This window comes from Urocitellus parryii, chromosome 10 (assembly GCF_045843805.1).
Source record: "Urocitellus parryii isolate mUroPar1 chromosome 10, mUroPar1.hap1, whole genome shotgun sequence".
NCBI classification, from domain to species: domain Eukaryota; kingdom Metazoa; phylum Chordata; class Mammalia; order Rodentia; family Sciuridae; genus Urocitellus; species Urocitellus parryii.
The window spans coordinates 82756966-82773686 of record NC_135540.1 but is presented as its reverse complement, the minus strand read 5'-3'; the positions used below and the strand labels follow the sequence as shown (position 1 = coordinate 82773686).

Sequence of the window (16721 nt, the reverse complement as noted above, 5' to 3'; positions counted from 1 at the left end):
CATTCTTTTATGCTAGGCCAGAGCATGTACATTATCCCAACTATACAAACAGAAAACAGGTCTAAAACAGTGTTAAAGGACTTCCTTAGGAAAATTATAAAAGTAAGTGCTTGTGTGTGTGTGTTTATATATATATATTATCTGTATATATATGTGTGTGTATATAAATTTGCATTATGTATATTTAAATCCCTTTTTCCCATTCCATTCTTTTGGCTAAATTTTATACAAATAATATCTGTCATTATATTTTCATTTTCCACACATATTAAAGACATCAAAGATATCACTATCCTTTCACTAAGCCAAACCTCCTTCTTCTTTACCACCTCTAGATCAACTGCAACCCTGATTTCTTCATTAAAGTTCCCTTTTGCTACTCCATTTCTTGGTAAGTCTAGCATGTGAGATTTTACTTTCTCTGTCATAGTTTTCTGTTTTTCAATGAGTGGTGACAGATCCAGGTCTATTTACCTTTGTAGTCTTCTTATTATGGTCACAGTCTCATTCAAAGTAGCATAAATGTGGCTTGTAATCTTTTTCTGCCCAAACCAACTGGCTTAAAACATGCGTATAAAGTTTGATAGTGAGACTTTAATGCTGACAATTTCTTTAAGACTGTAACTGATATTTTCTGGCTTGAGGAATCAGTATGATTAGTCTTTATTTTATATTCCAGCCTATACTCAATGTAATTCAGATCAGAGTCAGCTTTCTGGAACATCAGTTCAAGCTTACCAACATCCACCTCCATGTTGAATCCCTACAATTCTATTTAGAATCTATCTTTAATTTTGTATAAATTATAGAGGAACGTGTTGTTTCTTTTAGCTCTTTAAAGATGTCATTGCATTTTTGGCTAGCTTTCATTGTCTCTCATGTGAAATCAGACATATTTCTTATTGTTTGTGTCAGCTTTTGTTGCTATGACCAAAATATTCAATAAGAACAACTTATAAGAGGGAAAGTTTCAGAGGTTCCATTCATTCTGGTCTAGGTCCATGGGCCCAAGGTGAGTCAGAATTTCATGGCAGGAGATAATGGGAGAGGAAAGCTGCTCCCCTCACAGCTGCCAGGATGCAGAGAAAGAGGGGAAGGGGCCAGAGGGAAGATGAACCCTTTTAGGGAACAATCCCAGTGATCCATCCTCTCCAGCCATGCCCCACCTGCCTTCAGTTACCATCTAGTCAGTCTGGATGGTTACAGCTCTCACAAACCAATCATTTATTTCTGAATGTTCCCTTAACACAGGAGCTTTTAGGGGAAACCTTATATCCAAACCATAGCATCATTGTTTCCTTACACATAATGTTTCTGCTTTCTCTGACTGCTTTTAATATTTTTGTGCCATCTTTGGCTCTCAGCAGTTTGACTAAGGTGTATATTGCTATTTTTTTTAGTTTCTTTTTTTATTTTTATTTTTATTATTTTTTTTGTGTGTGTGTTTATTTTCATTTGGGGATATTACAATTCCTGATTCTGAGGGTTGAAGTTTCTTTTTTTTTTTGAACAAGTTTTGAAACTCTTGACCATCATATCTTTTTATATTTCTTCTGATACATTTTCTGTTTATCAAGGAGGCAATTATCTGGAAAAATAAGAGACCCAGAACAGCTAAAGCAATCCTTAGTAGGAAGAGTGAAGCAGATGGCATCTCTATACCAGACCTTAAACTATACAACATAGCAATAGTAACAAAAACACCATGGTATCGGCACCAAAACAGATTGGTAGACCAATGGTACAGAATAGAGGATACAAAGACTAACCAACAAAATTACAATTATCTTATATTAGACAAAGGTGCCAAAAAACATGCACCGGAGAAAAGATAGTATCTTCAATAAATGGTGCTGGGAAAACTGGAAATCCATATGCAACAAAATGAAATTAAACCCCTATCTCTCACCATGCACAAAACTTAACTCAAAATGGATCAAGGACCCAGGAATTAAACCAGAGACTCTGCATCTAATAGAAGAAAAAGTAGGTCCTAACCTTCATTATGTGGGATTAGGCCCCAACTTCCTTAATAAGACTCCTATAGTGTAAGAATTAAAACCAAGAATCAATAAATGGGATGGAATCAAACTAAAAAGTTTCTTCTCAGCAAGAGAAACAATCTGTGAGGTAAATAGAGAGCCTATATACTGGGAGAAAATTTTTACCCCTCACAAATCAGATAGAGCACTAATCTTTAGGGAATATAAAGAACTCAAAAAGCTAAGCACTGAAAAAAACAAATAACCCAAGCAATAAATAGGCCAAGGACCTGAACAGACACTCCTCAGAAGAGGATATACAAACAATAAACAAATATATGAAAAAATGTTCATCATCTCTAGAAATCAGAGAAATGCAAATCAAAACTATAAGATATCATCTCGCTCCAGTTAAAATGGCAGCTGTTATGAAGACAAACAACAGTAAGTGTTGGCGAGGATACGGGGAAAAAGGTACATTCATACATTGCTAGTGGGACTGAAAATTGGTGTAGCCAGTATGGAAAGCAGTATGGAGATTCCTTGGAAATCTGGGAGTGGAACCACCATTTGACCCAGCTATCTCTCTCTCCTTGGACTATACCCAAAGGACCTAAAAACAGCATACTACAGGGACACAGCCACATCAATATTTATAGCAGCACAATTCACAATAGCTAAACTGTGGAGCCAACCTAGATGCCCTTCAGTGGATGAATGGATTAAAAAATGTGGCATATATACACAATGGAATTTTACTCAGCATTAAAAGAGAATAAAATCATGGCATTTACAGGTAAATGGATGGTGTTGGAGAAGATAATGCTAAGTAAAGTTAGCCAACGCCCCCCCAAAACAAATGCGGAATGTTTTCTCTGATATAATGAGGCTGACTCATAGTGGGACAGGGAGGAGGAGCATGGGAGGATTAGATAAATTCTAGATAGTGAAGAGGGGTGGGAGGGAAAAGGAGGGGGCAGCGGATTAGCAAGGATGGTGGAATGTGATGGACATCATTATCCAAAGTACATGTATGAAGGTTTGAATTGGGTGTCAACATACTTTATATACAAACAGAGATATGAAAAATTGTGGTATATATGTGTAATAAGAATTGTAATGCAAAACCCCACAAAGTACATGTATAAAGGCATGAATTGGCATGAACATACTTTATATACAAAGATATGAAACATTAAACTCTATATGTGTAATAAGATTTGTAATGCATTCCGCTGTCGTATATTAAAAGAAATAAAATAAATTATAAAAAATGTGTATCAAACTTTTTAATATTGTTCAACAGTCCATGGACTATGTTCCAATTTTCCACTTTTCTTTTTCCTTTGAGTTCCAGTTTGGATAATTGATGTGGCTTCAAGTTTGCTACTTATTTTTTCTGTTGCTAATAGTATTCTCTTACATTCATAACATGCATCCTTCATTGCTTATACTGTATTTTTCATTTTTGACAGTTCACTCAAGTTCCTTTTTATAGTCTTCTTTTCTTCTGAAATCCTTTGACTATTCCTGCATGTTGTCTACCTTTTCTACTGAAGTCTGTCTTCTTGCTAATACTCTGCTTTCAGCCTTTGGTATACAATGCCTTGCATTTAAGGAAAGTTTACAGTGCCTTGAGGAATTCCTCTCTGTCTTCCTGTCTTACTTCAGGCTTCAGTTGCAATTAATGCCCTAGATAAAGGACCAGACTTTTACAGACAGATTTCATTCATCTTTTCTGCTCTGATTCCAGTCTTCATTGGGATGTTGCCTTGCACTTAGGGGTGTCCTCACATGCTTCAGGGATGTCGCTCTCAGACTTCCTTACTTGCCCTTAATCTTCAGTGTGGTGAAGGCCTATAGTGATGGGTTGACATTTGGATATAACCTCACTATGTGGATCAGTTTCCTTGGAACTCCAAAACGTCAAGTCAGTCTGCACACAGGTACAAATCATGCTTTAAGATTCAAGAAGTTTCTTCTTTTCCCCTCTCTGGTATGTTCTATTTTTTACCACTTGACCAGCAAGATGTATGTATTGGTCTCTCTCCTAGAGCAAGATCATACCTATGTAGATTTGAGGTCAGTTTCATTTTATTTATACTTTCAACTCTCTTGATGGGTTAAAAAAGCTATGATTTTGTTGATTATCTGGCTTTCCCCTTTGTATTAGGTGTAAACAGTCATCTCCATTTCTAAATTTCAATATAAAATTTTGAAAGCAAATATTGTGCTAAAGTCAGAAGAGAAGATATTAATCAAAGTTTTATTTTTGCTGTGTTTGTAGCCTTGTATAAACTACTTCTTTCAACCTGCTTTGTCCACTTTATAAAGTGTACTTTTAGCTTTATGTGTGCAAAATTTACATCTTACATTTGATAATTATTATATCCTCATTGCCTAGTAAATCATCTACTAGTACCTACCAGGGATTAAATAAATAGTTGTTGAGCCAATGAAAGATATTTTAGAGAAAAAAATGGATCTGATTTTATAAATTTTGATAAGCTATAATTTTTAAAGTTTGTTGAGTTTTTTTCAGAAGTGTAAAGATTGAAATATGGTAGTTTCTCCTTACTGTGACCTCCAATAGTTGCCTGAAACTGTGAAAAGTAATGAAACCTATATGTATAGACTATGTTTTTTCCCTGTATACCCTGAAGTGTTGTAACATAGTACCATAGTTAATCTGTATTTTCATATTTTATGCTCTGGTATCTCCTTTGCATCACTTCTCTTGTGTTTTGGGGTACTTAGGTAAAATAGAGATTACTTGAATACAGTTTGGGCCTTAACTATCATGAATTCAAACATTTTAAGAATACTTTCATATGTTATTTTAGTAGAGGCTCTGTGATACTATGACAATCTCATAACTAAGATTACTACTAAGTGGCTAATGGACCAGTAGCATATACATTGTGGATATGCTGGACAAGAGTATGATTCTGTTCTGTCCCAGGAAGGATGCCACAAAATTTTATCACATTGTTCAGAATGTCATTCAATTCAAAAGTTATGAATTGTTTATTTGTGGAACTTTCTAACTAGTATTTTTAGATTGCAGTTGACTGCAGGTAACTGAAACAGAAAAGGGTGAGGTGGATAAGGTGGCGTGTGCCTATAATTCCAGCAGCTCTGGAGACTGAGGCAGGAGGATTGTGAGTTCAAAGCCAGCTTTAGTGAAAGTGAGCTGCTAAGCAACTCAGTGAGACCCTGTCTCTAAATAAAAAAAAAATACAAAAATAGGGCTGGGGATGTACTGAGTTCAGTCTCCAGTACGCTCTCCCTCCCTCCCTCCAAACAAACAAAACAAAAAGGGGGTGACTACTGTAATAAAAAATATTTGTATACAACTTTTCACATGCCAAACATTTTCCCAAACGCTTTACATATATTATTTCACCAACGGTCAATAAACTTGCTTAAAATATCACAACTAGTGACACATCTGATAATTGAACTTAGGAAGATTGGCTCCAGAATACAAAATCTGAATAAACATTATTTTATGCTGTTAATAAACGATTATTCAGTTTACAACAGTGGTAAGAACTGCAGAGATGAGAGGATAAAGAAGATTAAGCCAAGTTTGGAAGGGTTTTTTTGGGGGGGGGCGGTGATACTAGGGATTGAACTCAGGGGCACTCAACCACTGAGCCATTTCCCCAGCCCTATTTTGTATTTTATTTAAAGACAGGGTCTCACTGAGTTGCTTAGTGCATTGCTTTCACTGAGGTTGGCTTTGAACTTGAGATCCTCCTGCCTCAGCCTCCCAAGCCACTGGGATTACAAGCATGTGCCATCACACCAGCCATTTAGAGGGTTTGTATAGATTTGCCTGATGAAGTTATGAAAAAAGCCAGCCAGATGTGTGTGTGTGTGTGTGTGTGTGTGTGTGCGCGCGCGCGCGCGCACTAATAGCACACCTATATGATAGGCTGGAGAAGGTTTATTTTGGGGACTTGTGGAACACATCTGTGTAACTGTTTTCAAATTAATGTCAAGTTGTGATTATTTTAATGAAAATTCACTTCATGTACAACTTTCAGGATCCTATTTTATAGTATATTTCAAAGCAATGCTAGGTCTGCATATGGCTTTAAGCCAGCTTTTGAACACACATTTCTGTCTGTCCTGTGTGAACAATAAACGTAAGAGTCATGGCAATCCTGGAAAGCTAAAGTCACATCCTAGCTTTTTAGGTATGGTCATTGCCCAGTTAGTTAGGCTTGTATTTTCTGTTTTATGGATTAATTGAATGTGCATTTTGAGTGCAAAAAATATAAAAATCATCTTAAATAAATGCAAATATCCAGATATCTGAAGGCTTTCATTGATCATAGCTGACCAGTACCCATCCGACCACTCTACCTTGACAATCAGGTTAGTTCTGGGATCCATCCCTAAGCCTTCAAAGAGGAATTAGGAGGGTTGTGGATTCAAGAACTATAACTATAGGTTGAACTATGTGAGAAAGAGAAAGAAAAGGAAGACTGAAACACTGAGACAACTACTCTGCCTAACTTAGTTCTGTTCTAACATTTAAAAATAAGAGATTAACTAGGGAGCAAATAGAAATGAGACTATTTATTAGCAAGCTTTTAACAGTTTCTCATCAAGTGACACATGTGGTGTTTAATGTTCCTAATGAGTTGCACTAGGGTTATTTTTACACTTTTGGACATCTGTAGAGTGGTAAATGTGTTCCTAAATATTAGATATAATTACAAGAAAATTTGTTTATATAAATTTATTTGGCACTAAGTTTTAAATTAGTTTTATTTTAATCAGGGTTTTTGATTATACATGATTTTTAGCCCTTTTTACCTTTATCTTTGTTAACCAAGAGCTGACTCTATCAGGGGTCTGAACTTATATACCAGGCCTCTTTGAACTTTGTTTTCTTGGTGTTAAAAAAATTAGGCTAATATTTCTATATCACTCAAGGGTATAGTATTTTAAAGGATGATATAAAATATAATATGCAGCAAAGTGACTTATGTAAATCTAGTATAAGATGGATGACCAAATCATTTTAATTTTTTTCTTCCCTTCATCCCTTTGTTCTTTTCTTTCTTTCTTAATGCCTTTTCTTCTTATAAGCCCTGCAACAGAAGGTAAGGAATGGTGAGCTTGACAATGTTACTGCTCCTTAGTTTTTTTCACTGAGAAAGAATTCATCAAATAGGTTCCTTAAGAGCCCTGTAAATGATCAAATTTTACAACTTCATTTGCCTTGATTTTTGAAATTTGCATGAAGATTATTTTACTGTACTTTCAGCCACAAAGTTGTTTTTTCCCCCATGTTCAAAAGCATACTTTTAAGGATTGGTTAATGCCAAATGACTCCTTTGATATAAGGGGAGTAACCAAGGACAGGGTAGGGACGAAGAGCTTGAGAAGAAGATTAACATTAAACAGGGATGAGAGGTGGGAGGGAAAGGGAGTGAGAAGGGAAATCGCATGGAAATGGAAGGTAATCCTCAGGGTTATACAAAATTACATATAAGAGGAAAGGAGGGGTAAGAGAAGAATAAAACAAGTGGAAGAAATGATTTACAGTAGAGGGGGTAGAGAGAGAAAAGGGGAGGGGAGGGGAGGGGAGGGGAGGGGAGGGGAGATAGTAGAGAATAGGATAGACAGCAGAATACATCAGACACTAGAATGGCAATATGTAAATCAATGGAAGTGTAACTGATGTGATACAGCAATCTGTATACGGGGTAAAATTGGGAGTTCATAACCCACTTGAATCAAACTGTGAAATATGATATATTAAGAACTATGTAATGTTTTGAACGACCAACAATTAAAAAAAAAGCATACTGTAATCTTAACTCTCTAACCCTGCAAACCTGGAAAAAGATTTCCACAAATACAGCTTCACTAAGTGGGTAGGCTCCCAGCTGAGTTAGCAGAATCCAGGCAACTGAATGGATGAGTTTCTACTAGCACAATGATGTTTGATTATGCAGCTGTAGCACTGGGGGGATGAGCCTGAACCAGTATTTATGATGTGGGACTGTGTAACCTGAACTTTAGAACTAATTCTCCTGGAGAATTTAGATAATTATTTTTCATTTCCTTAGAAAAAATGAATAGCTATGTAAGGTAGGTTGAAAATGGTCATCTCAAACATGTCCATGTTTAATGCTTGGAAACTATGAATTAATTTACATGACAAAGGGAATCTTGCTGCTGTGATTTTATTAAGGGATTTTAGATGGGGAGATTATCCTGGAGTATGTGGTGGCTCTACTATACTCACAAGTTCTAATAGAAGGAGGACAGAAAAGTCAGAGTAAGAAAATGGTGACAGGTAAGAGATGTTTGAAGATCACACTGCTGGATTTAATGAGGGAAGATGGAGTCTTGAGCCAGTGAATGTGGAAAGTCTCTGGAATCTAGGAAAGTATGGAAATGGAATCTTCCTTAGACCCTCTAGAAAGTACACAGTCCTGACAACATCTTGATTTTGGCCTGTAAGGCACATTTCAGATTTTTGAACCACAAAATTTTAAGATCTTAAGTTTACCTATTCTTAAGACACTATGTAATAATTTGGTATAGCACTAATAGGAAATTAATACCATAGCTACCAAATAGAAACTCTACATTTTGAACATTTATTCTTCTCCCAAACAAACAAATCTGAGTGAACACTAAGGATGGGAGAAAAGCTTTAGCTATTACAACCTGGTAGCTGGAGAAAAGACACATGGTGAGTGTCTTGGTAATCTGGACTGTGCAATACTTTGAAATAAGAAAGCTTTGGAATTTCCAGTCACTGAGAGGTTCCAGGTGGGACACAGAAGATAGGTTCATTCAAGGGGGTTACTGACTTATTGAGGTGGAAATTTGTTAGAATTGGTCTATTTCCTGTTGGGAATACATATGAATTATGCAATTTCAGCTCTATTACCTTTTTTGGCTCCAAGAATATGGCCAAGATTGCCTCAGGAAAGCCATTGAGTATTGAATGAGATAGTGTTGAACCATTTGCTGTTTCACTGAATTATTCCATTTTTCCTTTCTCCATTCTTAGTTTTCTATAAGTATCAATTTAATTTCTAATTCTTGATAAAGATAGGTGACTGTAAGCAACTGGGTGTCTCCTAGATGGAACAATAGGTAGGGGCCATGCACAAAAACTGTCCATGGTTGGTTCTCAATGAGGCTTTTCCTCTTAGGTTTCAGTCTAGTTTTGTCCTTGAAGGTCATATTCTTAGGGATGAACTCTGAGCTAGATATTTCCATGCAGGAAATTTATTGGAGTTTTCCAGAAAAACACCTGTTTGGAAAGCAGGATTGGGCAGAAGGAGAAGTTGAAATGTGATGCAGTCAGGCTGATCCCACATGAAGTTTTCTGAAGCTTAAAAAGCCCTTTAGAGATATGCTGAATTGAGGCAAAGGAACTGGACCTTTGTATTTCAGCATTGACCCAGGTACTAGATAGGGGGCTGCCTCAGAGGAGTTGCTTAATATGGAGTGAGTCAGCTGCTTTCTGTTGAGGGTAATTCCCCAGGAGGAATTCAGCTGTGAAAAAGTGGCAGTTAGCACACCTGGGCAGCTGGAGAAAAGAGTGCCTCAGTCCTGAAGCAGAGAGCTAGGAGGTGCACTCATGTTATCGCTAAAGACCACTGAAAAGTGTAGAAAGAGGAATGGCCATGTGAGATCAGCATCAAACAGAGCTCCCAGATGGATTTCAGAAAGAAAGATTAAGAGGTTCTGTGCCATTGGTTTAGCAAAAGTTATTTGCTTAATTATGTCAGTCTCCAGCATTGACCCTTTTTTTTTGCATCTATATTCCAATTATGGTGGTGAACAGAGAATTGGAATAGTTGAAAGTCAAAGATAAGCCTATTTTAAACCTCATATTTTATTCTTGTTGAAAAGTATGTCCTTATTGCCTTGTTTCATTCATCCTCTTCAATTTTTTCATCTGTGCCTTTGCTTACCCTGATTGAAAGACTACTAAGGCAAAATAATTGTGCAAAGTTGGTTGTCAAAAAGAAAAATAAACACAATTAAAGGACCTGGATTCAGTGGAACATGTTTATGGATCTTCTACTAGGTCAAGACCAAATATTAAGTAATCAATTTTTATCCTTCTCCTCCCATCCTTTAAATAACATGAGAGGTACTAAAGTTAAATTCTAGCTTAATAATGTGAAGTTCACAGTCTTTCTACATGTTTATTCAGCCCTTGTAATTCCAGTTGCTAGTCTTTTCTTTTTTCCAGTCTTAATTCTATATTTTACAATTATCAGCCCCACCTACTGTATCTTTATTATTTATTCATTTAACTTCTGTTACAAGAAGATCAAGCATTTATTCCTTTTTGAACATTCTCTTCCCTACAAGCTTAGAAATATTTGACTGACAGCAACATCTACCCCCCTGGAGCCTGTGTAAACATGAGTTTATGGGCTGCTGTGCAGGCACCTTTGGTGATTTACTTTCTGGTTATTGGAATTTATTTATTTTTTTGATGGACTGGTAAATTATAAGGCTGTGGACCTTGCCAGGTTTTCAGGTATCAACTCAAAAAAGCTTTGTTGGAAAAACTGTGTTTGGCACTGCAACACAGAGAATGCCCAATGATGCATCATATATTTTTAATAGATATATGTTTTAATAAACATTCTCCTCCTAAAGCAATGGATTTTAAAATAGGTTTTTGCCTTGAGCCATGTAGCTACCCAGCTGTGAGTTTTATAAGGCAACAATCTCCACATCATTAGATGTTATGACTAATATTCCAGCAACTGAAATAATAGCTATTTACATGCACATAAAAAGTTAAAATGACATTTAAGGTGTACTTACACTCAGAAAAGTGTGCTTGTTAAAGCAATACCACAAGTTCCTTATTCATGTTCCCTTTACTGACTTGTATAAAGATTCCTTGCAAAACAAAATGTGGGTTAGAAAACTTGTTCCAGATTGAAACCTGGGACCTCCCTAACCTTGACAGCAAAGTAGTATTACTTCCAATCTTGAATCCTACTGCTCTTTAGAGTTCTAAGTTTCCTGAAGAATTCTGATTTCATTGACTTATGTTCTGTTCTTACCTTTGCCAAGTGACTTCACTGTTCGCATTTCAATTTATTGTTTTGGGACTTTACTTGTTTCTATGTGAAATTCATTCATGTCAGACATTTGGTGAGTTTGTTGTGAATTTTAGTTAAAAATTTGGAAGGCTCTGGAAAGTCATGTTACATACCTTAAAGCCTTCTGCCATTCCCTGGCTTTACCAGTTCTCTCTTCCCCTAACTATTTTTCCCTCAGTACACAGAACACATTTCTCTCCTCATCAGAGCACAGCCTGGCCCCCTGAATCTTATCTTCCATTGCCAAGTAGTTATCTAGGTGTTCCCCCCTGATTATATGACTGAAAACTTTTATTCTGTTCCTACCAAGTATTTTGCTCACCTGCATACACCAGTTAAATGAATGCTGAAGGAAAATTTCTCTTAAACTTTCTCCTGATGCTCCTTTCTTTTGGGCAGGTGAAAGGAACAAGGAAGGAATAACATTAGCAAAGAGCTCAGGATGTACAACTGTTTAAAAGGGGAAATACTGGTGTTTTAGTTTCCTTTTTTATAGTGCTGTATGAGAATGTTTAATAAGCAGCAGAGATTTCCCTCTCCATATCTAATCTAACTGGCATAGCCCTAGAACCATGCAATCCAATCTCATCTGTTTTTTTTTTTTTTTTTTTTTTTTTTTTTACCTGTAAATCTCTATAATCCAAATGACAACTGAGAGACCACAATCTTTCTCCATTGGTATTTTGGCCCATCACATAGGAACTTTGGCCTTTCAGAAATATGTAATAGAGTAATTGCTCCTCTTCACTTCTCACTTCTCTTAAGTGATCTATTCTATTAGAAGAGTAACCTGAGTGTATTTGATTCAGCCTTTCCTGAGTTTCCTCTAAATATTCAAATACAGCATAAGTATCTGATTAGATTATGTTTATGTCAAGGGTAATTTATTTCCCAAACAATCTAGTTCCATGATTTAGAAGACTGTGCTTGATATAAAGAAACTGAATTTTATTTAAAAACCAAGTTTTTTTTTTCTTTTTTTTGTGTGTAACATTTCTCTTCTTTGGATGATTCAGAGGTATTTTCTCCATTCCTGGGTAACTATCAGTAAAATAGTATCAGTGACTAGCTTAAGCTTCTTCAAAGTTTTTTTTTTTTTTTTAACTTCAACTATTTTCCAGGCAATTATGGAATCATGCAGAGTGAATTCTGCCTGTTTTAATTTGATCAGGGAGCTATAGTGCTGCAGTCTGGCTGGGCACGATTCAGGAGCCACTTGTCAAAAGAAATGAACTTTATTTTTAGAACCACACACTCCAAACAAAACAGCTCCTCAGGAAAAACCCTCAGAGCCCAAATGCTACCACCAGCTTCCCACAAGCCTCTCTCACCAACTCCAGCCTCTCTCCACCTCCCCCAATCCTCCTGCTCTTGAGGCCGATTGGCTGGGTCATGTGGGCAGAGCCAAAAAAGTCCCCCAATGAGCAGCTCCGTGGTCTGAAAGGGCAGGGAAACAGCCCAATGAGCATCACCGCAGAGGAGCCAATCAGCTAGATGTTGCTGGGGCCCCTGTGAGCCAATCATCAGCCGACAGCTGTGGAAGTTTGCTGGGGCCCCTTGGGCTGTGGCTCTCAACACTATAGCCTCTAAAAATATTTCATGCAGTTATTGGCTGGTATAGAAGATATGGGGTGCTCTTTAAGTCTCCATAATTTTATATTGAAACTACTTTATATCAGGCATTCAAGAGTTTTTGACTTCCTTTACTTAATTATAACAGTATCACTGCCCACATCCCTTGCTCATTTAAAACTACTAGAATATTTTACAAAGAACTGGGAGTGGGGGGTGAACTGAGACCTTTTTTCTTAATTCTCTATAGTTTTTTAATATTGATGAAACAGCATGGAAAAGTTGCTTGAAGAGAAAACAAGAAAGTGGTCCACTGGATACCAAGAAAATAGAGTTGCCTTGTTGTCAACATGGAACTCTCATATGAATGAATTTGGTTGGTTTCAAAAGGAGGGGAGGTGTTTCTTTTGATTTGATTTCTTCTCACATCTTATCTGCAGGAATCCCAGGATTCACAATAGAATCATCCTGGCATATGCTTTCTCCTTTACTGTTTTGATACTGAAAGAGGAAGACTGAATTGCTTCACATACTATTTTGCACAGCATGCCCTCAGCTTCAGCTAAGTCTTGAAAGACTTTGCAGGTTATGACATTCCCCTAAATGTGCTGAGCTTTCTTTAACCTTTCATAAAACATTGTGATCTTTATGGACTGTATCATATTGTGCAGTAATGTGCTTTATTGTCCACAGAATAAGCTTTTCTTAAAGATAATTGGAAAGCTGGAAATGGCTGCTATCGGCTGATTTTTTAAAAATACATTATTTCTGAAATGGGGCTGGTGTAATAATGACCCTATCTGTTCAAGATTTAAGATTTGTCTTGGCAGAGAAAATTGATCCATTTCACCTTTGTCTAATGGAAATTTTTATCTAGGATTATCTGTTTATGTAAATGAATGTTCCTCTGAAAAGGGAACTTGAGGGGGCTGTAAATCTTAGTGACACTTCAGTTTCATAGGGGAGAAATTGGAAAGGATTCTAGTATTTATCTGCCTGAAATTGGTTATAAAAACAAAATTATCTTCATGTACCTGCAGCATCTGATGTTTCCTGGAATTTCATTATATTTTTGAATAATTCAGTGCAATAGAAAGAATGGTATTTCTACATTACCTCATTTAGAAGTTGTTTTACTTTTTTATTTTCTAGTTGATTTCAATTGCTGACATTAACAAAGATATTGAAGCTTTTGCTTCCCCACTTTTAAGAATAAGATTTTTTTCTGCATATCTTAATAGTCTTAAACTATTGTAGGCTAGTTATCTGCAGCTGTGTGAAATGTGTTGGCAGAAAAGTCACCATTTCTTTTTTCTTTTTTAAAAATCATTCCTTACATAAATTCTTATCTTTGGACAAAAATACCAAAGTCAGAATCGGAATTGCTCTACATTATTTTTTGTTTGTTTTTCATAGCAATTTTTTCAACTACACTTATTCTATATGTGATATCTGGAATTGTAAGGTGATAACTTTGAAAATTCAGTAGTTAATGACAAACTGTTTTTTTTCCCAAAGTTAAAGTGGAGAATAACATAAACTTATTTAAATGTCAACTAATTAGAGAAAATTGAAGAGAGGTGGAAAATTCATTTGCATTAACTTTTTTGAAGAAACACACAACTTCTTTTTTCTCTGTATTTCTTCTTCTTTTCTTTTTTCTTTTTTTTGGGGGCAGGGGGCTGGAAATTGAATACAGAGCCTTACACAAGCTATGGAAGTGCTATACCACTGAGATACATCCCCAGCCCTTACAATTTCTTTATAGAGACTACTAACTTCATTATCATTAGTTATCAGAATTACACTGTAGGTATTTGTATGGAAGTTTCTTTCATTTAAATAACATTGCAGCTCTTTCACTGGAATTCAAAAAAAATAGCAATATGTTGCATTTCAAAGATGAATCGGATATAATTATTTAGCTGTGTGACATGAGGACTGAAAATTGTGAACACCTTTGATTTTTGCAGTATCACAAAGGGTATACAGGCAACAATAGGAATAGTGTTTCCTGCTTAGAATATCCTTGTAAAGAGTCATATTTGGACATTAATATTCAGGATGATCATTCAGCTGCCTTTAATATTAAATGGACATGAACAGCAAATAAGATAAAAAAATTCTCTCCATTATCCAAGAAACCAAAGGAAAATGTAAGTGTGTTGGAGAATATAGAGCATAGGGCTGAGAATGAGGAGAACTGGGTCTGAAAGACTGGAGAATTGTTTAACTATGGAGAGATCATAGCAGCTTTCTGCACCCAAATTTCTTAATCCTCAGGATGAAAATTGAAAATCTGTGCCTAAGCAAAGTTGTCCTGGGATAAGTCAGAATTATAATTATTGTTAGGGAAGAAGGCATGAAGAGGTGTCAGTGGGGTGTTGTGAGCTGTTGACCATATTTTCTTTCTTGATCTGGCACAATTTACACAGGTGTGTTCACTATGTGACAATTCTCAAGCTGTATGTACTCTTATGATCTGAGCACTTTTCTGGATGCGTAATTCAATTTATTATATATAGTATTCAATTTAAAAAGTTCCTAAAATGCCTGCTATTTCACAGGATTCCTGGGGAAAATGTGTTTAAAACACTTTTAAAAATGATAATGTGGGGCTGAGGTTGTGGCTCAGTGGTAGCGCGCTTGCCTAGCATGTGTGAGGCACTGGGTTTGATTCTCAGCATTACATATAAACAAATAAATGAATAAAGGCCCATTGATAACTAATAAATTATTTTTTAAAAAATGATAATGTGCATTTGAATTTTAGGTATAAGCCATTGCAAAAATAGGTAGCTGTTTGAATATGGATCACAATAACAGTGTTATCTTCCATATACCTTTAACCTGACTTCTTATTTTTCATTTACTATTTGGTTCATTACCATTCTCAAAGTCCAGTAAGTTTATTTTCTACCTATTTATAATAAACTACATTCAAGTTGAAGGATTGTTTAAGAAAAAATAGCTTTCTTCATAAAATGAGATCCATAAACAGGGCCATAATCACAATCCAGGCCTCTATATATTTTTTCCTAACTGGAAAATTCCCTGAACCCTGATTGTTCATTTTATCATCTACGCAGTAGCTTTTAGGGTCATAGAAGAAGACGATATTGAATTTTCTGTATATACTGACGCCCAAGTCACTCTCTGTATTACTCAGAGCAGTGGATTTCTCAAATGTTTCTTACTTTCTCTTGTCATGCCCCAGGTGTCTATTGCTCTTTACTTCTTCCTGTCTCTGTATGGAATGGCCTGAAACTGCATTTTGATGAAGATACACACTGAGCCTTGCCTATAGAACCAACTATAGGTGTGTTTTTATGAGTAGGGTGGAGGCTTGGTGCCATGGCATGTGCAGGTGATATAAATTATTTTGTCCTTGGCAGTGCTGCATGTTTATACAAATCCTGTTGGTGGCATATTATTCTTGCTGAGGATCACTACCTTACAACCATTATTATTATTAATTTTGATCTAGAGAAAATTCCTAGAAATATTGATTATTAACTTTCTAATCTTAGTATGTAAGTTGAGTATAAGCACTACATGCTGGTAAAACCACAGCTTCACAACTGCTACAGGGAGGACTGTCATAGCATAGACCTGGATTTCAGGAGATACATTTCAACACGTGTACTCTAGGCTACTCAACTCTGCCTCTTAAGCCATATTGTAGAACAGTTCACATTATAGAAGAATGTTTCCTTATCAAGAACAGAGAGATAATAGCTGCCCTCAAACCAGTGAGGGCTGTTGTCAGGATTTAACGAGAGAATGAATGCTAAAATGTTTTGACAACTGTCAACTGCTTGCAAAATTAAGCAATTAATAAATAGATTTTTTTTTGCTGGCTGTGACCTTTCAAGCATCTAGTTCATGTCCAACCTTGTATTTTATTTGAAATATTAAAAAGTATAACCACTCTTCAGCTTTTCAAATCAATGTTAAAAAGTGGCTCTGTGATAGAAAATAGTTACAAAATTGATATGTTCTAATGAAGGGAAATTCATCATTTAAGTGTTTAATTTTATAAAGTCACTGA

At 36.0% G+C, this 16721-nt stretch overlaps 1 pseudogene; it reads right to left on the bottom strand.

The window, feature by feature from the left end:
• The window catches only part of LOC113192886 (SKA complex subunit 2 pseudogene), a 44102-nt pseudogene extending 43348 nt beyond the window's left edge, over positions 1 to 754 (bottom strand).
• Between the last annotated feature and the right edge of the window lie 15967 nt (positions 755 to 16721).